Below are 22,815 nucleotides of genomic sequence, written 5' to 3' on the forward strand. Positions count from 1 at the left end.
GTAATAAATGGTTTTATTTCCTTTTATGGCCTACAATTTATTTCAATAAAGCATAAATCTGCCTAAACACAGAGCAAAAACATACCCTTAATACAGTTCTGTTTTGCGTGTTCCGACCCTATTAAGGTTAATTCTGGGCATCACCAGAAGCGACACAATTGGAACATAGTTATGTCATGCATAAATGCATGTAATTTCACAATGCACTTGGATTAGCGACTGCCCTCATTCCCCAAACAAACTTTTATGTACACAACATGCAATTTAAATCTGCTTTTGTGTTGTTCTTAGTCCTTTGGGAGTATTTGATAAGTGAGTGATAATGTAAGAAAGAGGTTATATTGATTAAACATACTGAAATGTATGTGCAAGGCCCATTTGGAGTGTTAACAAAAACCCACACAGCTCAAAACTACAATAAATATACAGGTACTGAATGATTTCTTTTTAAATCATCTCTATGGTTTGCAACAATAAGAGCCTTGTCAAAAATAACAGCGGCACAAATGTAGTATAGAATAGGTAAGATTCAGAAGTTCTTTTGTTTTGTTTTTGTTTTTTTAATTCTAACTTGCAGCAGTAATGACTAAAAATGTAATTATCTCAATCTTGGTTTGTAAAAGTACCTTGGAATGCATTTATAAAGGACAAGTATGAAATATTTTAGTTGTACTATATTTTATGGCATGTTGGTCAGGGTTTCAAATGTATTGTACTAGAAGTTCTTCATTTGTGGTCTACTGTAAGGTGTTTGAACCACTGAATATAGGGAATCATATTGATGCCACAAGGTTACACAAAAGTCCCTATATATTGTATTGTATATTGTTGTGTCCTTTATTGGCCAGTCATGCACAGATTGAGAAATATATCACAACATGTTTGAATGCAGTACAGATTTGACAATATCAATATGGCTTCAAGCTGCATTTTAGGACAGAGAGTTGTACTGCTTCCTAATCTTGTGTATTACTGTGACATTGGACAGTTTGAAAACTGCAGGTGCTGCACAAATTTTAATGGACACACGTTAGTGGAGTGTCTTGCAAGACATAATTAGCCCCCTGGTGCAGGTAGTAATTGACTGGGCCATTGTGAAAGGATAACGTCACAGCCAAGGCTAGTGAATGTCAGGAACACCAGAGACAGAAGCTGCAGTTTAAAGGTGTTGCTGCACACTTTTATTTAACAATAAACAAAGAAAAAGGCACAAGGACCAAAACAAAAGGTCACATACTTTTTATCATCAGGCTGTGCATTGTCCTTCAGTCAGGGTTTCTACCAAAACACCTTTCCCCACAAAGAATCCTAACTGTCTTTTTATACACCTCTGTTATACACCCTAATTAATGATCAATTGTTCAATTATTCAATACAGTTACATTCTCACGTGGGACAGATTACCTCCTTCCCTACAACACATGTATAAGGCCTCTGTCCCGTCACATACTGTAGGGATGAAAAATGAAATCAATCTCCAAGATTCGATGATAAAGAAGGTAGTTTTATTCAAGCAGATATCTGGAGAGACAACACGTTGCAGACAGTCTGCTAATTCTTCTCTGCCAGTTATACTATTACAGTTTATATAATTAATTTAACAGTGGTCCTTTTCCTCCAATCCAAACCAGCCACAACCCGATTTCTACAACATAAGGTTAAAACACTTTAGTCTAAGCCAATGACTGTAAATGTCACGTATCTTATAATGATAACATCTTGTTATTCTCAACTGACACTCACACTACCCTGACATTATAACAATATTCAAAACATTGTGGTTAAGCCACACTAATCAAATCAGTTTTAAGAAATCTATATTACAGAAAAACAATGTATAGACATAGCCAGTTTCTGCAGGCTTACAAATAAAATAGGTCAACCATGTTCCATCATCTTATTCTAAAACATACAAGAATAAGTTTGGTCCTTCACATACAGTACCTCCCCCCTTGCACAGAGCACATTGGCTACCTCCCCCCTTAAAACACCAATGTCCACCTTTTCCCATCTGGATTCTTGTGGGTAGGTTGGAGGGCAGGTTGGTCCCGTCTGTGGTGGTCGGGGTTGTGGTGGAGGTGGTCCCCTCACCTCTTCCTTCAACCGAGGTGGTCCTGGGTCTTCTGTAAGGGGATGCCCATTTAACCACCTTTCTGCCCCCTAATCCTAAGTGATGACTCCCCCTTTGGGGCCTCCTCTACAGTTGTGGTGGAGGTGACACTGACAGTGGTACTGGCGAAGTTTGCAGCAGCACGAGGCATTCTGGCAGTGACACTGCTGAGCACTCCGGCAGTGGCAATGCTTGCAGGGGTGCTGGGCCCTCCACCAGTGGTGAAGTTGGCAGCGGCATGGGGCACTCCAGCAGTGGCACCACTGGGCACTCCGACAGTGCCAATGCTGGCAGGGGTGCTGGGCCCTCCGGCGGTTGTGAAGCTGGCAGCGGCGTGGGGCACTCTGGCAGTGGTACCGCTGACAGTGGCGTGGGGCACTCCGGCATGTCGGTGATGGGCACACCCGCAGTGGCAGTGCAGGCCACGGTATGGTGTAGCCTGGCAACAACAGTGCAGCCTATGACACAGGGCTGTCTGACAGCGACAGTGCTAGTCGCAGGATGCAGCACTCTGGCAGGGGTGCTGTTGTATGGCACTCCGGCAGGACTGCAGGTGCTGGGCACTCCGGCAGGGGCAGCAGTGGCATTAACCATGCTGGACCGTCCGGACCTACGGACGCTAGACCCTTTGGATGTGCGGGTGCTGGACCCTCCAGACCTATGGACGCTAGATCCTTTGGATGTACGGGCGCTGGACCCTCCGGACCTACGGACTCTAGACCCTCTGGATTTGCAGGCGCTGGACCCTCCGGACCTACAGACGCTAAACCCTTTGGATGTGTGGGCGCTGGACCCTCCAGACGCTTGACCCTCTTTGGCACTCGGGCAGGCCGCTCCTCCCTCTCTGGCACTCGGGCAGACAGCACCTCCCTCTCTGGCACTCTTGCAGGCAGCACCTCCCTCGCTTGCCTACGGGACTGTCCACTACTCCAATCCCAGGCCACAGAGTGTTCAAACTCCCCACATGCAAGGCACCTACCTTGGTCCTTGAGGCAGGTGAGGAAGGTGTCCAAGCTGCCATTCCTCAGCACATGGAAGGAGAGAGGGGTTCTGTCTACTTCTGACACCAAGTGTGAAAGGATAACGTCACACAAGGCTGTCAGGAAGCAGACCCAGAGACAGAAGCTGCAGTTTAAAGGTGTTGTTGCACATTTTTATTTAACAATAAACAAAAAAAAGCACAAGGGCCAAAATGAAAGGTTTAGACAAAACACAAATACAAATACAAATACTTTTTACTGCCAAGCTGGGCATTAGCCTTCACTCACAGTATCACCAACACAGTACATACCCTATGAAAACTCCACTCCCCACAAAGGAGTCTAACTGCCCTTTTTTATACACCTGTGGTTGGAGCCTAATTCATCATCCATTGTTCAATTATTCAATCCAGCCACATTCTCACATGGAGTTGGCAGGGGCAGATTACTTCCTTCCCTGCCAACTCAACACAATGCAAGTGCAGGGCTTCTGCCCTGTCACAGCCACCTTAACCTCCCTGCACATGTCTTCCCATGCCTGCTGATTACTAATGTAGTACTAGACCATGATAGTTGACAGTAGATGATGCATATTAAAAAAAAGTTATTACCAATAAATATACTGGCATATGGCTAGATGACAAATAAACAGATGGCATGAATATGGCAACCAGTCATATGAACTTTTTTGAAAATCGTATTAAGCCAGTTGAAATAGAAAACAATGGCATCTTGTTTAAACAGCATATGGGTTCATTTTTTGGCATGAGTTTCATGCAGTCCAATCCAAAATAATTAATTGTGGTACATCTGATGAGGTTATGCTTCCAGGTTACAAAGTCATTCCTGAAAAACAACAAGGATGATTACACCAATATCATGCTTCAATTTGAAACTTTTGAAAATTCAGTTTGATAACTAATTTTTAAAGTAAAAAAAAACAAAAAAAAACGCATAAGCATTTATCGGCACACTTGCTTATACCATACTTGATACATGGATTTGATTCAGAAGTACTGTATAACAGCATACATCATTGGGCCCAATTCATAAAGCTTTAACGCATGTCTTTTATAAAGAATGATTTTTTCAGTCTGCATTTATGAGCACAGTAAAGATTTGTTCAAGATTTTTTAAGAAACCAACAAAAGTCTGGAATAATTTAACTGATATAAAACTGTGTTTTATTAGCAAAAACAAATTTTACAAAATAATCTTTATTGAGCTCTATTTACAGAATTGTAAAAGGACATTTATAAAAATGTTTATAATGCCATTTAAAAACCAGTCCTTGCAAGGTGTTATCCTGATTTTGAACATCAATCTGCGTCCAGTTGTGCAGACTCAATAGAATGGACTCAAGTGGACTAAATCTAATACATATTTAATAGAGTGCAATAAATACCTCTCTACCATGACAGTCACTTTTTATTACTTACCGTGAAAGATCACGCAGGTAGGTAATTCTTGCTTTTTCGGGTCACGACAGTTACAGAAGACGCAAGCTACATAGTTAGTCAGCACTGGCAATATGGATATTTTCCCCTTGAAGGTGTTATTGTTCACATTTGATTCTATAAATTAGCATAACACCAACATTTTAATCATATCATTTTAAAAATAATTTTGAATGCTGAACTATACCTGCAGGAAACATACTATCTTTCTATTTTTCTTATTAACCTAACATTCAGACATATATACATGTGTTTTACTTAAGCTCAACCTACATCTTAGTGAAGAGCTAAAAACAAAACAATATGGTTACTCTGCATGACAGTGCCTACTGGCTTTGTGATTTAATACTGCATTAATGATTACATTTTTGTATTGCATTTTACATATAGCAAATTGCTCTTAATTTAAATTCTATCCTTTTTAATTAAATATACAGCTTAATTAATTTGGCCTTTAGCAACAAGAGAATGAAGCATATCATTGCTGGAATGTTTACAATGTATACAGAATACTCAATAGGAACAAAATCTCTTAAATTAAATCCAGATTGTCATCAGATAATCTGTTAGCAAATAAAAAAGAAAATCCTGACATTTGGTATTTTGAAGGATCTGGAATTTCTGTATGTCTTCTGTTAATGGAGTTTGTTATATAATATATCTATGTACTTTGCATTAATTTATACTTCGATCATTATTTACCATATTTTATTATTAAACGATTCCATCAAAAAATGTTGGATCGTGAACAAGCTGTGTGAGGAATCATATTAGAGTCAAACACTGAAACCCAAACTGGTTGAAACTAGGTGAAACATTGTGGACTGAACCATGTGCAACACTGGTATGATTCCCCTTCTCAGTTCCTAACAGTCGGCTTTAAGAGTCATGCAGAGGTCATTTTGCTGGAATAGCAATGCAAGCAAAGAACAACGTTGAAACAGCAACAGAGAACCATACACTATTACCTTAGCATAATACCCGTACACAATATATGTTAAGGAAATGTAGATTATTTGAAGTATCCCTTTAACTCGGTGTATTTCCATTGCCCAGCTAGCCACAGTAGATACATCAGACAATGAGGCTCCTGTAAAGAGGGCCTATGATGTAGCCACTCCTCTGGTAGTGTGTGCAACCACCCGCCCAGGTGGGGGCAGGCCGGCATAAGTATATGCAGTCGAAACATCTAGTGTGATAACCGTTGCTTTCAGGGGGCTTGGCCCAGGGTCCTTACACCGTACAGACAAAGAAATGGTCAGACTGACGCAGAGCTCTTGTCCTATCAACATAACATCTCAAGGCCCGAACCGGACAGAGGGAGTTTAGCCTCTGATCGTCCTTTGAAGAAAAAGGAAGGTGATGGAAATCCTCTAGTTCTACTGATTGATTCAAGTGGAAAGCCTTAACCTCCTTAGGGAGGAAAGCAGGGTTTGTGCGTAATGACCCCTCATGAGCTAGGGTGTTGATGCTTAGTGGACCGCTAAAGTGGTGGAGGGCGAACCGCAGGGGGCAGGGAGTCGAGTACCAAGTAAAAAATGTACTTTGCACTGGTACTAATTGGCTCTTGGCATCGTTGAGGGTGAGACCCAGCATCGACAGATGCTCCGTCACGATAGCCGTGTGGCCGTTGCTCCTTCCTGCGACTGGGAACAGATCAACCAGTTGTCCACAATGTTCATTCACGCATTTTGAAAACGTGCTGGGGGCTAAGGAGAAGCCGAATGGCAGCGCAGAAAACTCGATGACGCTTCCCTGAAAAGCAAAGCGGAGATACTTTCTGTTTGTGGGATGAATAGGGACATGAATATATGCATCCTTTAAGTTCATGGTGGTAAACCAGTCGTGGAAGCCTGAAGGTGATGCCTCAGGTCACCATGCGTGCCATGGGTGGATGCCAGCGTCTCATTCTATCTCACACAGAAGCATGGGAAGGGAGTATCGAGGCTCTCTCCTCCACCGCTGGCCCGAAGATATGACCTGGAGATATCGGCGCATCCAGAAAGTCTGATCTGTCCACGTCAGGGACCCTCGCTTGGGACAGCCAAAACTGCCTGCGAGCTACTACCTTGGCAGATAGAAATCTGGAGCAGTGTGCCTGATAGTAGGCACAGGTCCGAAGCCACTGGTTCAAGGAGGGATGCCGACTGTAGTATGTCATCTAGGTAAGCCCTAAGGAGGCCTGCCATGTTGGCTAGGCACATGGCTTTTTTAAATGGGCCTCTGGTACTCTGCATTGGCCCCATTGGCCATTAGGGCATGCAGGGTCCTTAGGTAAACCCCCTACTGGAGCACCAAGGCCGCGATGGTCGAGTCCAATGGTGGGAATTCCGCCAAGCCCAGCACCCGTCTTCTAAGGAAGCCAGCGGAGTTGCCCATTTCACTACACTTGGCGCAGAGGCTGGGTGGTTCCAAGAGGACTGTACCTCTTCCACAAAGTCAGGGAACACCGGTGTAAGAACTTGGAGGCTCAATCTATAAGCGCTTTGGAAGAGAGGAAAACCCAGAGTCTGAGGTTGTCTCGGAGCTGGGACCCGTCTCAAAGGTCAGCTCTAGTGTACCTCGTCCCTCCTTATCCTGGGGAAAGGGGCTACCATCCCAGGAGGCTGTGATTGATATCTCATTCTGGTCTGCCTCGCCCACAGCCAGGTCCAGTTCTCAGATATCTGGGGCGACCACCGGTAAAGGTGGGGTCAGTGTTAGTGGTGGAGCCAGGGCCAGATCTGGGGGTTGGGCCTGCTGACTGGCTAAATAATCCAGGAACTGAGCCATTTGGTCCTTTAAATCAGAGATGTCCTGTGCCTGTTTTGATTGGCTCACCCTCTTAATGTGCTGTGCAGGAGATCTAGAGTGGCTGCGAGTCTGAGGCACTAGAGCCTGAGCGCAGGGAATGCTCTGTGAAGGGCTCTGGGACAATTGGAGAATGGGGGAGACTGGGGCTACCAGTGCCGCAGATGATTCAGTCGAGCTTGCTGGGGAAGCTGCACCAGTAAACCTGGCGAATCTGCTGCATAGCACCCAAGGCTGGAACGCTGCACAGATCTCACAAAAGGAGGCATCTCCCAAGACAGAGGAGACTTTCTGCATGCCTAGGCACCAGACACAGAGGAGGTGCCTGTCCTCTGGAGGAAGCTTCCTGCCGCAGGGTGTGCATTCATGGAAGTTTTGCATGTTCGTCATCACGGTCACACTAAATGCACGCGGTGTCAGTACCAAGGCATGAGAGAGTGAGAACATTGGTTACCCAAGCACTGAGGGCATCAAGAAATGGAAGCACTGGGGCAATCAGGTACCGAGGGTGCAGGAACGCCAAGGTCACTGAGTGCAGCAAGGCTCTGAGGCACAAGGTGCCAAAACTACGAGTGCACCAGGCTCTGAGGCGTCAAAATAATGGGGTACCGAAGCACCGAGGGCACCGCATGCACCGAGGCACTGCGGCTCCAAGGGTGTTGAATCACCGATGGGCTACGAGCATCGAGAGCATCGACTCTGGAGTGCTGAGGCACCAAGGGCACCTCATGCACTGAGGCTTTGAGGTCCCAAGGGTGTCAAAGCACCAAGTGGCGTACGACTATGGAGTGTCACGCCGCAGCACAAATGGCACCATGTGCACTGAGGCTTTGAGGCCCTGAATACCAAAGCACCAAGTGCTCACAACACTGGGGCATCAGGGGCGCCGAAGCACAGAGGGTCCGAGGCCCCGTGGGTGCCGAACACCAGGGGCACCTAACGCCTGAGTACTAAAGTGACTGAGCGTCGAAGCAATGAGGCACAGAGTGTCTAAGCACCAAGGGCGCTGAAACACCAAGGCTCCAAGGCATCGAGGACACCACGCACCGAGAGTGCAAGCACCAAGGGTACTGAGGACAGGTGCCTAGCCTTAACTGCATGCAGTCACACAACCTGGGGTGGATACACAGGCTCATTGGCTGCAGTAGGCAATAGGAGAGTAGTCTGAAAAGTGCACAGTGCTGGACCAGGGTACAGCTTAGGTGATAGTCTGGCCTTAAGTGCATGCAGTCACATGACTGGGGCAGCGCGTAGTGTAGGCCGGAGTGGAGCACAGGCTCAAGAGCTACGGTAGGCTCAAGAGCTTTGGCAGACATATCCCAAAAGTATTGTAGGTGCTAATCTTTGAATTGAAATGGAACTACTGCTTCTTGAAATGTAGTTTTTTTGTTTGCACATCACTACTTGAAACTGTATGCCACATGATCAGATGTAAAGCTCCCTGCTGAGTGAAATGTGTGTACTGGTTATTTTTCATATGTCCCAAAATATTGTGATGATCAGGGGCTTTGTCGTGTTGTGTTAATAACAAGTGGCTATACCGCGTACCCCATTATTGGCAATTGGAATTTGAAGAACACTGGTTGGATTGTTTTTTTTTTTTTTTTTTAAGGGGGGGGGGGGGGGAAGGAAAGTCATGGTTAGCGTGACTTTAGATTGGCTGGCAACTGTGTGTGTGGGGGTTATTTTTCAATCAATTAGCAACTGCAACCTGATAGCATTTCTAATGCTGTCTGGGTATCCAGTTGAGGGCTGCTCCTTTCTTAAGAGCAGCCTAAATAAAGTACCCAAGTATTTTATTATTGCCTCTTGGCTTCTTGCTGCAGTATGTTATTATTCCAAGCAGAATGGCTGGAAGCCTGTTGTTCTTCAAAAGATTATTATTATTATTATTATTATTATTATTATTATTATTATTATTATTGTCTGGCAAGGACTTTAACAGCCCATAAAACGAAAACTGTTTTGCTTGCAGTTTGGTATGGTGGTACATGGCTATGGCTAGTTGACCCTGGAAAAAAAAAATGGAGTGAATAGATCACATGGTTTGGCAACCATATTGTATTTTGTATTTGGTATTTTTAGTAACTCATTTTGAAGACACTAAAACAACACAAACCATTTCTGGTATTACCCTCAAACTTCTAACATATGTTGAGGAGGGGTGTGCAATTGCGTAGCCACCATTTTTGGATTCTACATTTTAGCTTTAAAATGGAACTCCTCCAGAATCACTGGACTGATTGAGCTGAAATTTTCCAGGGATCTTATCTAACATGAGAGAATCAAAAGTTATTCAAATGATGAGTTTTTGTCACTCCAAGATGCTTATAACTCCTTAGAGAGTGCAGATAATGGGTCATGGTTACTATGTAAGACATATAGTAAGCCATACATGTTCTATGAAAATATGTTTTTGCCAGTGACCTCTGACCTCTCCTGAAGTTCAAATGCAAAACTTGATTGTAGCTCCTTATAGAGTGCAGATAGGGCCATAGTTACTATGGAACACTTATAGCAACCCATGTTTGCTCTATAAAATAATGTTAGCCTGTGACCTCTGACCTTTCCTAACGGTCAAATGGCTTGTTACTCATTACATAGTGCAGAAAGGGCATGTTTGCTATGGAACACATAGTCTAACGCTTCAGTAGTGCCTTGGAAGCCTTATAGTTGCTGACAACTCTAGTTCTGTATTTATATTCCCCATAACTAATAACCCCTGGGACTGGCCTAATAAATAGCTACACTGATTATTTCATTGACACTTTATTAGCATAGTTTGTCCTTTAGCATCTGTCCAGGCATGCCATCGACAGCATATGTAGTTTAAATAATGACATGCCGCATAGGTAAACATTTTACTGTAGTTTAATAGGATTGGTTTGTTTGTCACTTCTGGTATGACAATGTTCCTTGTCAGTTTATCTGTTTTTTTTTTTTTTTAAATTCAGTTTCACTTTTCTGACTACCCCCCAAATGGCTGCCTGACCTTTGTATTGTAAAAAAAAAAAAAAAAAAAAAAAAAAAAAAAAAAAACTGTGTGTGATAGAAACAGTTATTTGTTCTTGCTTCCAGAATGCACAAACTAACAAACTGTGATGCCACTGGAAATCATGCAGAAAATTGCCTAAATCTGGATTTCAGGACATTACATTCCCTGGATTATTACAGGGTAATAAAAGGTTACAATACAAACAATATTTAAATACAACATAGTTTACAGTAAGTACAGTAAATTATACTACTAAAATACAGTATACGATGCAACAAGTTAGAATTTAAACAATATCTCTCTCTCTCATTATAAGTATAGAGTATATTATATATCGTCTATATAATCTATAAGGTAGATATATCTATATCTATATATATATCCTATATAGATACACCCACACACACACACTGTAAGATAATAATAGTGCAAGGATAGTACTTCAGCTGATATGGTGCTTAGGTCAAGCTAGTACAGAAAATAGGAGGAGGAGTAGATGGAGAGAACTGCAGTCCAAACAGGTGAGCCTTTAGGAGGCAGCAGAAGGCAGTGAGAGATGGAACATTCTTGAAGTTCTCTGGTAGCTGGTTCCACCACATGGGGGTTAGAGAAGAGAAGGAGCGGGCACAGGAGGATGGAGAATGAAGGGAAGACATGACCAGTCAGCAAGTAGAGAAGGAGCAGAGAGGACGAGAGGTGGTGTAGGGAGACACGAGATTGGAGGTAGGGGTAGTGTGGTGAAGAGAACAAGGGTCTTAAATTGAATGTGAGCAGATAAATAGGTAGCCAGTAGAGAGTGTGAAGCAGAGGGGCCATGGGAAAGCAGAGATCAGATTTAGCGAGGTTCAGTTTGAGGCGATGTGAATGCATCCATGTTGAGATTCTGAGATGTGGGAGTCAAAGAAGGGAAAGGAGTGGAAGAGCTGGGCATCAGCAGCATAAAGGTGGTAGAATAAGCCAAAAGAGGAGATACGAGTAACTAGTGAGTACCTAGAGTGAGTTGTTATGTTTGCAGAAAGTCTGGTGAGGCATACAAAGAAAAGAACACCATACCTACTGTCAAGCATGGATGTGGTAATATCCTTCTTTGGAGCTGTTTTAATTCTAATGGCACATTAAATTTAGTTCCAATACCTGGTAAAATAAAATGGATTCCATAGCATACCAAAAGATATTGGCCAATCATTTGAAACCCTCCGCTACAAAACTTGGTTTAAATTGGACGTCCCAACATGACAATAATCCAAAACACACATCAAAATCTACTTCAGAATGATTAAAGAAGAATACAATCAAGGTTCTGGAATGGTCTAATTAAGCCTTGATCTAAATTTGATTGAGAATCTTTGGTATGAGTTGAAGAAGGCTGTGCACAAGAGAAGTCCTCAGAATTTGAATGAACTCAAACAATTTTGCATTGAAGAATGGTCAAAAATCACTAAAGAATTATGCCAAAAGCTTATTTACAAATATCCTAATAGTTAAAAGAGATTATTATTATTGCTAAAGGTGCCGCATCTACTAATTACATTTTGCTTTTCAGAGTATGAATACTTTTTAATTAGCATTTTTGGAGTTTAGCAAAAAAAATTGTTGAAATAAATAATTGTACACATCTATTTCTTGTAACTTTTTTTCTCCTTCACAAAAATAAAACTTTTGCTACAAAATATTTTTTCCTAAAAATCTTTGTTTTTGAGAAATTTCTAGATATTATAAATTTCCATTGAGGTATGTAAACTTTTGACGCACCGTGTGTGTGTGAGTGTGTGACACTAGAGAGATGAGTGTATATATATATATATATATATATATATATATATATATATATATATATATATATATATATATATATATATAGTGCCTATAGAAAGTCTACACCCCCGTGAACTTTTTCCACATTTTGTTGTGTCAGTGCCTCAGGGTTTCATGCATTTAAGAGGATTTTTTCTCACTTACCTACACACTATACTCCACAAAAGGGGATACATGGTTTCAGAGTAACACATGGAATTAACACATGTCCTTCCTAATTTATGCAGTGAAAGTACAGTGTACCAAAATGATTATTTGTTTATGTATTTGTCTACATAATGGAGCAATTTGCTGTCACACTGTCTCCGTATGATTTTGAGGTGACAATTACCTTAGATAACATTAAATGAGTTTAATTGTGAGTTTAAGTTGTGCCTTTTTCTTGATATGTAAATGAGAGAGGGGTTATTGAAGTAGTTTGAAGAAATATGTCCTTCGCCCAATATCTTGGCATGCAGTCCTTAAATTTGATTTTGACGTGAGTTCTGCAGATTGGATATGGCAATGTGGAAAGTGTAGAACTTTTGGAAGCTTAGTCTGTTATTCGGAGGAGGGATTATTGAATGATTGCTCTCTCTAGAATTATTGAATAAGTATCCATTAGATCATTCTTATATAAATCTCAGGTAAACTCACCCAGGCATTGTTGTCGCAATCACAGTTGTAATTATACCCTCCACCTCCCCAACTACAACCTAATGCCGGGGGGGGCGGGGGGTGAAAGGAAGTGGCTTCGTCACGGTACACCCTATCCACTGGTGGCTGCTGCTTCTCCCCTTTACAGGAGGGACCAGCAGCCAAATAGTCCATAATCACCTCTCACCATACCCATACAAGCAGTCATGATCCCTGCATTGAATTAGCAGTTTGCATTACACAAGGACAAATTTCTGAAGAACAGTAAACGCAAGCTAAAATGTTTACTCAGTGGCTTTTTAAAGAGAGCATTTCACTTTGCCTGCTCTTGTATATAACTTTCAAGACTGGAGTGGAAGTAATCTTTCTATTTATGGATTCTATAAAAGGAACAGATTGTATGGGCTGCCTCCACGTCATACTACTGTGGAGAGCAATGGAGTTATATAAATACTGTGGTTTTTAACATTCATAATAAAATAAGCCACAAAATATTTACTATATCGAGCATGTCTGTTTAATCTTGCCTTTGAAATTAACTTGACATTGTATTTGAGGATTGGTTTTGAATGTTAATTAATGAAAGCATAAAAAAATATTGAAGAAAGTTTTAAAACTGCCAGAATTATGGAATATATAACTATATTCTTCCAAAGGGAAATCTCGTAAACTATGGGAAACCTCAACATATAAATTACTTACAAAAAGGTAAAAAAAGTATTTTTTCAGTTAAAGAAAGAAAAATGGAGAACCAAACTGTACTTCAAAGGCCTTAAATGAACACTTGGGTGGTTTACTTCTGGTTTTGTAACCTTAAAAAATTTGGTTTGGTAACCTTAAAAAAAAAAAATGATTAAAAAAAAACAATTTGGTTTATTATATATAATATATTATACTATTATATATATCTATAATATATATATATATATAATATATATAAGGACTAACATCACCCTCAATATAAAGGCCCCCTGTATTCAGGACTGATGGAGGCCACCATCTGCAGGCTCAAACCAACCAAACATCTGTTTGCTCACCAGTTTAATGAGACCAACATGCCATAAACCACCAACCGTCTTTTTTTAAATCTTCTAAAAATGAAGATGCATCATAGGGGAACTCATTTGAACATTTTGAAACTTTTAATAAATAAATATAAAACACTATTAGAAATTGAACCTGAAAACTGTCTAAAACTTTAAATTCAAACAGTTTGCTAAAAAAAAAAAAATAAAAAAAAAAAAAAGCTAAACAAAATTGTATCAGGAAAAATGTGCAAACTGTTTAATAAAGTGGTAATCTATTAAATAAATTGGCACACCTGATAACTTTTTTAAATAATTCAAATCTTATGGTAGTAATTTGTTATAATAAATTATATGTCCCTTCATTAGTCAGGGCATGTATTTGGTATTTTACTGTACTTCAACAATAGCATCAGAAATGTTCTCTACTCTTATTTAGCATGGTATACACTGACTGATATAATTAATGTTAACTCATATTTAACATTATATTTTCTTTTCTTTCTTTTTTTTATTTAACGTAAAAAACAATTGTAATTAATAAATTGTTTTCTATTTTCTTTTCTTCTAGTAAAAACATGTGGTTCTAATCTTCAGGGACCAGCCGGTACATTTACTTCACCCAATTTTCCTTTCCAATATGAAAGTAATTCACAGTGTGTCTGGATAATTACCACTATAAACTCCAATAAGGTAAGGACAATTCTTAACTACAAACTACAGTGGTGATTTTATAGTCCTTTTTAGATTTATCTATATATTTTCTTATTAAAACCCAAGTGCAGAGTTGTTATTTAGTTTAAATGTTGATGGTAGCTCACAGTGCTCAGATGTTAGATTCCAGATGGTTTACTTTATGTTCACATTTGGATAGGATTCATAAAACTTGAACTCATGCTTTACAGATCCAATTTCATATTGTTCAATAAGGAGGTTCAGTACAGAGAAGCGTACTTAAACTGCAGTGGGCAGCAATCACTGAAGAGAGCGATCCATTTTATTTACAAGGTGGAGTGTGCCAATTCAGCACTTCAATTTCTATTTTTTTTATGTAATTTGTAATTCCAACATGTACCAAACAGCACTGACTCATACCGTGGGTTTTCCTGCAAGTACTACAAGATATCTAAGTTCACTAAAAAAAAAATGTTGACAAATTGGGTGGTTTAGCTGTTATATTGCCATTATGAATTATGGATGCATTCTATTCTATGGGCCCTATTCACAAAACGTATATGCCAAAACATATTTTTTTTACCACTAAAGTGTGGCTCAAGAACCATCTGACTTGATCAACAGCAGAAGGGTCTATTTTAATTATTTGAATGGAGCTGATCTAAATAGTATTTTTTTCACTGCATCCAAAGTTTGTGTAGCAAAGTGGTTTGCCGTATGCATGTGCAGAGGTGATGTGATTAAGAAACAGAAGACAGACAACAAAGTTTACGATCTAAACAGAATGTTTATTTGTATAATCCCGGTCTGGCGACCGCAAAGAGTAATCACAGGCAAAAACATCAATGTGTATTGCACTGTTCCAAAACAAAGGGTTACAGCCCGAAAGAATAAACACAGTATAACACACACAAAGATACACACACAATCACAAGTCCAGCGTGCGTGCTAAGGTGCAAGTAGTGAAATACAATTTATCAAGTAGAGTTGTGAAGTGTTGTCCAGGTTGATGCTGACTTTAAGCGACAGCTCCCGGTACGTGTTAGCCGTCAATAAACAGTATATAATTAGACACAACAAAACAAACAAACACTAAACACTCACGGTACAATTTGGTTTTCCTTTAGTGGTTCGCTCTTAACCATAACAAAGGAACAGATCACCTACCCACGTCTCCTTTTGTACCATCGGTCATGCCCCTTTGGTTAGTGAGTGCAATCGTTTCTCCTCCAATCCGCGGTTGCCACATCGCTTCCCTTCTGAGATGATGACTTGGAGTACCATAGCCCCGCCCCCTTTCTAGATGTTCGACTTTCACCTTTCCCTTGGAATAAATTGTCAGATCATCCAGTCCGGGGAACTCTGCGCCCTTTACACAGCTCCCTCACAGTTCGGGGTTAATATAAAGTTAAAAGGTCAGCCATGTTAAATGAGTAAAACCCCAGAATATTTAATACATTCACAACACAACTGCAAGCCAAGTATATATGTGTGTGTGTGTGTGTGTGTGTGTGTGTGTGTGTGTCTGTGTGTGTGTGTGTGTGTTTTAGTCTTCAGATTACGTAGGGTATGTTTCTATCATTTAAACCGTATCCACTAATGCTCAAGAGCATATCTATAACATGCTCAAATCCATTTATTCTCTGTGATGTTGTTACTAGATGTGCATTTAGTTTATGGTCACTCTATTACTGGCTACCCTAGCTTTAAAGTTACAATGCATTGTATAAATGGATGTTTGTTCAGTACACCCTTAGTTTTGAATCAGAAAATATACATAGTATATTATTTCCCCAGGATAAAGGAAAGACATGTATTTATTTATTTTTAAAGAAGTACATTATAAGGTTATTGTTGAAATACAGTGATTGTTTAAATATGTGGTTGAAAAGTAATATTCATTTAAGAAAATATACAACACATTTACTGTTTAAAATATACCATACTGCATAAAAGCATGAAGTATAATTTTACAGTCTGTCTCTGTTTAATTCAACAATTTTCTTAAGTGTGGTATTTTTTGGCTGAACAAAAGAAGAACAGAATATCATAAAACTGTCCAAGATAAACTTGGTTCCTGTACACTGAAGCAGATAATTGATTTCGGTCCTAGCATTCACTTGCATAAGGCTATAGCTTGAACATTTAAATATATTAATTCTACAACAGTTTGCATCACAACTGTTCAAACAGTTTGGCTGATTTTGCAGGCCTTGTTTGAACATCTTCCAAGAAAACATGTGGGTGGTGTGGAGGGCAATGGCCATATATTTAGTGTCCTTTTTTAAAATTTGCTACTGTCTCAACTGTCAGAAGAAAAATAATCCCAAAAAAAAGTTTACATTTTTTGTGCCTGCTGATACTGTATGTTGGGCAAAATGGAAACTCGTATGGCCTGAGAGAGAAAGAGATAAACAGAAAACAAGAGAAACTTAGCAGTGCAGTGAAATGAAAAAAAAGGAAAAAGAAAAGCAAGCTAGTGAAAAAGGGTTTTAAATCCCTTAAAGATGAAGTAATGACAACAAATGAACCTGATCACCCAGTCGACAAGGGTTTTGGCAGCGCTACTGGTCCTAATGATGGGCCCGAAGATTTGAAAAGTAATGAAGGAGTCAGACCCAGTCTACCAACAACACCAGTTAACAATCAATGTAACTAATGTTTGAGGAGATAACTTCAAGTTAGTTAAACTGCCAATTGCAAGTTGCTCCCTTCTGTAAATGTTACTTTATTTGTATTTTCTTTTGCCATTTTTCTATTTGTTTATTTACTTTCTTCTTTTCTTTACACCTGCCCATCGACTGCCAAAGACAATTAGCTCATAGTGAAATCTGGCTACAATACGTCTTCTGATATTTGTACGTTGTCGCTGTCAAGTAACTACATAAATAATAAATAAATGTGGATGGACCGCTTTGCATATAGTGGACAGAAGTCATTGCCAGAATCGGTGTGACAAGTATGTTGCATCCTAGAGAAATAAAAAAGAAAACGGGGGGGGTTCTTGTTCTTGTCCTGGGGCCCATGATACCTAAATCTGGCCCTGGTTGTATGTACAGTAACATCGCTGAAGAAATATGCAAATCACGACCCTTCATTAAGGACAATTTCTTCCCAAAAATGTTGAATAGTTCTCTAAACATATCATAGCACACTGGTGTAACTCTTTGTATATGCTTATTGCATTGTTTTCTTTTTTTTTGCACCATGTTACAATAATAGACTACCATAATTCATACCATTTCCTAAAGGGAAATGGTATGAATTAAAAAAGGTTAGTATCTCGTGCGCACAAGTTAGTGCTTAATGCTTGTAAGAGATTTTGGTAGCCTCATTTGAGTTTCTTTTCTACTTTAATTGTTCTTTCAGTCTTTGCAGTACTGTCATTTTGTTAGATGAGCTATCATTGTTGCGTTGCAGTTGCACCCACTTTCTGAGAACGAAAGCAGGAACAGGCTCACCTTCCCTAGTAAATGTACAGTTAGCTATGATTACATTTTGAAAAGGCTTTGTACTGGCCGTGTTCACATTAACTGAGTCTAAACACTTACAAGTTATTTCTATTCCATAGTGAAGAACAGGCTATATATGTGCAGCCCCTTTAAAGATGAGTCTTGTGGCAGGAACTCTACTCCATCTAACTAACCAATATGTGTGTTTGTCTTGACAACCTGATACACTCCATCTTATTATTAGCAATGCGGAAGTAACCTTAGAGATCTAGTGCCGCTCAGCTGTCCATAGCCTATAAATCCTGGCCACTGAACTAACTTATCCATTCTGCTGCACAAGACAAAATATAAGCTCAGCTTTTCCCAACTTACTTGTGCAGGTGAACGGGGAGGTCAGGTGGGGGTGTAGGGAGAGATGAGGGTTTGGAGGTAGCTGAGTGCAGTTTGGTCAAGGCATCGTAGGCGAGTACAACAGTCTTGAACTGGATGTGAGAAGTGATCGTGAGCCAGTGGAGTGAGCGGAGCAGTGGAGTAGGGTGGGAGAAGCGGGGCAGAGAGAACACCAGGCGAGCATTGTTTATTATTATTATTATTATTATTATTATTATTATTATTATTATTATTATTATTATTATTGTTATTATTATTATTATAAAACATATATTAGTTATTAGACAGATCATAAGCATTGTTTTCTGTTTCATTTTCTTGTTCTGGCTTGCTGGCATATTATACAACACTTTCTTTGACAAATCCATTAATGTTTTATATCAATCTGTAAGCATATCAGTGCCTTACATCAGTTGTGACAGAAGAGACACTTATTGCAAAGCGGGAGGTTTTTGTTTTTTCGTCTGCACACACTGTGTTACGGAAAAGTCAGGAAGCAATCGGCACAGGGAACAAACAAACTAGATGCTGGTAAAAGCCTGGTGTATTAATACATATATATATATATATATATATATATATATATATATATATATCCGAGATTGACTGTCAAAGATATTCCAAGTGAATTGGCTGCAAGTGGCACTGGGGTTTCCATTTCAATCCTAGGTCGAGTGTTGCTCCCAGTGGTTGCAGACCAAGGAAAAAGCCACTCTTAGGAAAAAAATAAAAAGTTACTGAATTATAGTGTATCAAACCAGCTATTGGAAGACTGGAGTCAGAAATTACCACTGAATAGCTGGCAGAGTCGAACTCAGGTACAAAATAAAAGGGTAAACAGAAAACACTTGTAAAAAACATACAAACAAACAAATCTCGGTCACTATTCTCTATTGCTTCACAGAGTGTTGTAAGCTTCCGCTGCATGTCAAAAGTAGTCTCTAAGCTGCTAAACTACTCTGTTTTATAGCCCAGAATTTGCAATCATAAGCCCCCTTCCAACACCACCCCCAAGTCTCGTGTCAGTGCTCGTGTTGTAACAGGTTTCATATGTAACAAGCAGGGTGCAAAAACTCTGTCACAGACAATATCCTGAAGGAAAACAAACAATAACATCAAAACTTCTAATTTACAAAGAAATTATGGGAAAATACAAGTGAGGAAATCAGAATTAAAGGTAAGCTCTATGTTTGGTATGTTAAAATAAACACGCTGTTTTGACTGCATTTAACACAGAACGGTTTCGTAGCGTGCGATGCTGCAGTAGTTGATGCATGGTCAAAAATCACTAAAGAATCATTCCAAAAGCTCATTGACAAATATCCTAGTTGTTTAAAAGATGTTGTTATTGCTAAAGGTGCCTCAACTAGCTATTAATTTCATTTTCTTTGTCAGGGTATGAATACTTTTGAATTAGCATTTTTGGAGTTTTGCAAAAAAATTCCTGAAATAAATAATTGTAGACATCTATTTCTTTTTTTTTTTCCTCATCCACAAAAGCAAAACTTTTGCTACAAAATATTTTCCTTACAATTCTTTATTTTTGAGAAATTTTTAGAAATTCTACATTTTGATTGATGTATGATAGACAAAGACTCACAAATTTGATAGCTTTTACTGGACTAACTAAATAATTATTAATCACAAACTTTCAAGACCTCAAGGTCTCTTCTTCAGGTAGAAGTTGGAAAGAGAGATTGATGTTTCCATTCAATATAAATTGAATGGTATGTAAACATCAATCTCTCTTTCCTACTTTCACCTGAAGAAAAGACCTTGAGGTCTTGAAAGCTTGTGATTAATTATTATTTAGTTAGTCCAATAAAATGTATCCCATTTCGTTCCCTTTGTCTATCATCTCTGGACTAATACGGCTACCATTTCATGTATCAACGACATTGGGGTATGTAAACTTTTGACGCGAGAGAGAGCATAGCCTCTCTCTAATCAGCTCATTTGCCTCTTCAATCAGCAGACCCAGACACAGAACTTGGAGTTTCAGCACTTTTGTGCACTTTTATTACAATACGCAAAATAAACAAACAAAAACCCAACTCCTTCAAGGAGCACTAACTGATCTTTTCCCAACTCTCTACTACCCCAGGACCGCTAAGCGATTTACCCATTTCAAAACCCAGTTGTAACTTGCACACGCAATACAACACACAGTGGTCAATAGTACACATAGTACTCACGTAACTCAGGGTTTCCCAATCCTGGTCCTGGGGGACCCCTGTGTCTGCTGGTTTTCATTCCAACTGAGCTTTGAATTACTTAATCAAACTGTTAATTGAACTAAGAATGTGCTTAATTAGACCCTTTTAATTGTTCTCAGCTCCTAAAAAGTTGCTGATTTCAAGTTACTTATAAATCTGTATAGTGGACTTGAAATCTCTAACTGTTTAAAAGCTGAAAAAGGTCTAATTAAGTTAAGGAATAGTTCAATTAAGGGTTAAATTAAGTAGGAATGAAAAACAGCAGACACAGGGGTCCCCCAGGAATAGGGAAACCCTATTCTAACTCACAGACTTCACAAAACTATTATTTTACAGCCCAACACCAACACAGACAAAAAAAAAAAGCTTTTTATGCACACTCACATTACATTAATTACAAACAGATAAACAATAATTAAGTGCACTCAGGTGATTCCCATTTAGCCTGAAGGCTTCTGGGACCTGCAGTCTTTTAGCCCTACAGCCATGATACCTTTCCTGTGCACTACACAAATTACCACACACACTGTGAATCCCCCACAAACACGCATATACTGTATATCAATTTGACATATATGGCAACACATGGTGGATAAAAAACTGTACTTTCTTTGAATGTACAAAACAAATGTATAGACATATACAGTGCCGTGAAAAAGTATTTGCCCCCTGTCTGATTTTCTGTATTTTTGCATATTTTTGACACTGAATGTTATCAGATCTTCAACCAAAATCTAATATTAGATAAAAGGGACCCTGGGTGAACAAATAACACAAAATGTTGATACTTATTTCATTTATTTATTAAAGAAAGTTATGCAACACCCAATGCCCCCGTGTGAAAAACTAAGCACCCCCTTAGACTCAATAACTGGTTACGCCACCTTTAGCAGCAATAACTGCAACCAAACGCTTCCTGTAGTTGTTGATCAGTTTCTCACAGCATCGTGGAGGAATTTTGGCCCACCCCCTGTCTGTGTGTTTACTGGGGATTCACTGTGTGTGTGGTAATTTTGTGAACTGCTCTCTTGAGTTTGATGAATATCTGTTATTTCATATACTTAATGGTAACCTTTTAAACTAATTGCCTGAGCTATTAACAGCTCTGTATTTGGTTTTGTTGGCAAGTAAAAAATATTGGTTTCCATTGAAAGTTTCTGTTTTTTAAATGAAGTAAATAACTTAAAGAAAACATTTGCTAGGGAAATAAATGTATGAGATTTTATATAAGATAGACTCCTTGATAAAACTGATCCCCAAAGCCAAGCTACCACAACTGCCTCAGTTGTTTGTATGTTATGCTCCATATCTTCTTTAATTGCAGTAATTTAACATCTGCAGTATTCACTTGACATGTACCTGTTGGCCACAAAGAGTGGTATTAAACAAGTAATAATACATAGAGTGTAGAATCAGTTATATGTCATGTAATTGGATGTCTAGGCACTGAAATATAGAATTGGAATGAATAAATAGAATTGCTTGTTATGTACATTGTAAAAAAAGATATGCATGGAATACAATTATGATATGCTGTACTATTATCAATAAAAGCAAGTCCTTTCATACATAACTAGAGCCCTGTGTTTTTAGCAAATATGAAATAGCACGAAATAAAACAAAATGCAACATATAAAACAAAATAAAACAAAATGCAAATATAAAACGAAATAAAGCAAACATGGAATAACATTTTTAAATTGTGAGGTTAATACAAAAAAAATACTTTAAATAAATACTTGCAGTCGTAGTTATCAAGGCTGCACCGTTACCTTAGACACGTTCTGAAGGGAAACGGAAGCTCTGACTAGCACTTGCGCAGATGTATAATTAGGAGCGAGTTATTTGGGGAATTCAAATTGTGATGGAAGAGAAGAGACATTTGTTTTTAAAATGCCTAAACAGTGCATAACAATTAAGCACCGCTGCAAATAATTTGAGCATGAGGGGATGTATGCAGCTGACAGTGGCAAAATAATGATGTGCAGATTTTGCAACTGTTGGCTGAAATAGGAGTCGAAAGATACCGTCGTTAAGCATTAGCTGTTTTTTTTTGGCGAAAGTATGTCTTGTTTGATTATATTTTGTGTTAGTATGCTAATCCTTTGTTTTACTTCAAGTGGTGCAAACTTTACTCCGGAACAAATGTTGTTTTGGTTTTGAATGAATGAATGAATGAATCTGCTTTGCTTAGTGTTTAAATACTGAGAAACCCCAAGCTTGTTGTATACTGCTTCAGTTCAATGGGATTGAAATACAAATCCAGTAGATTGC

Source organism: Polyodon spathula, chromosome 4 (genome assembly GCF_017654505.1).
Source record: "Polyodon spathula isolate WHYD16114869_AA chromosome 4, ASM1765450v1, whole genome shotgun sequence".
Classification (NCBI taxonomy): domain Eukaryota; kingdom Metazoa; phylum Chordata; class Actinopteri; order Acipenseriformes; family Polyodontidae; genus Polyodon; species Polyodon spathula.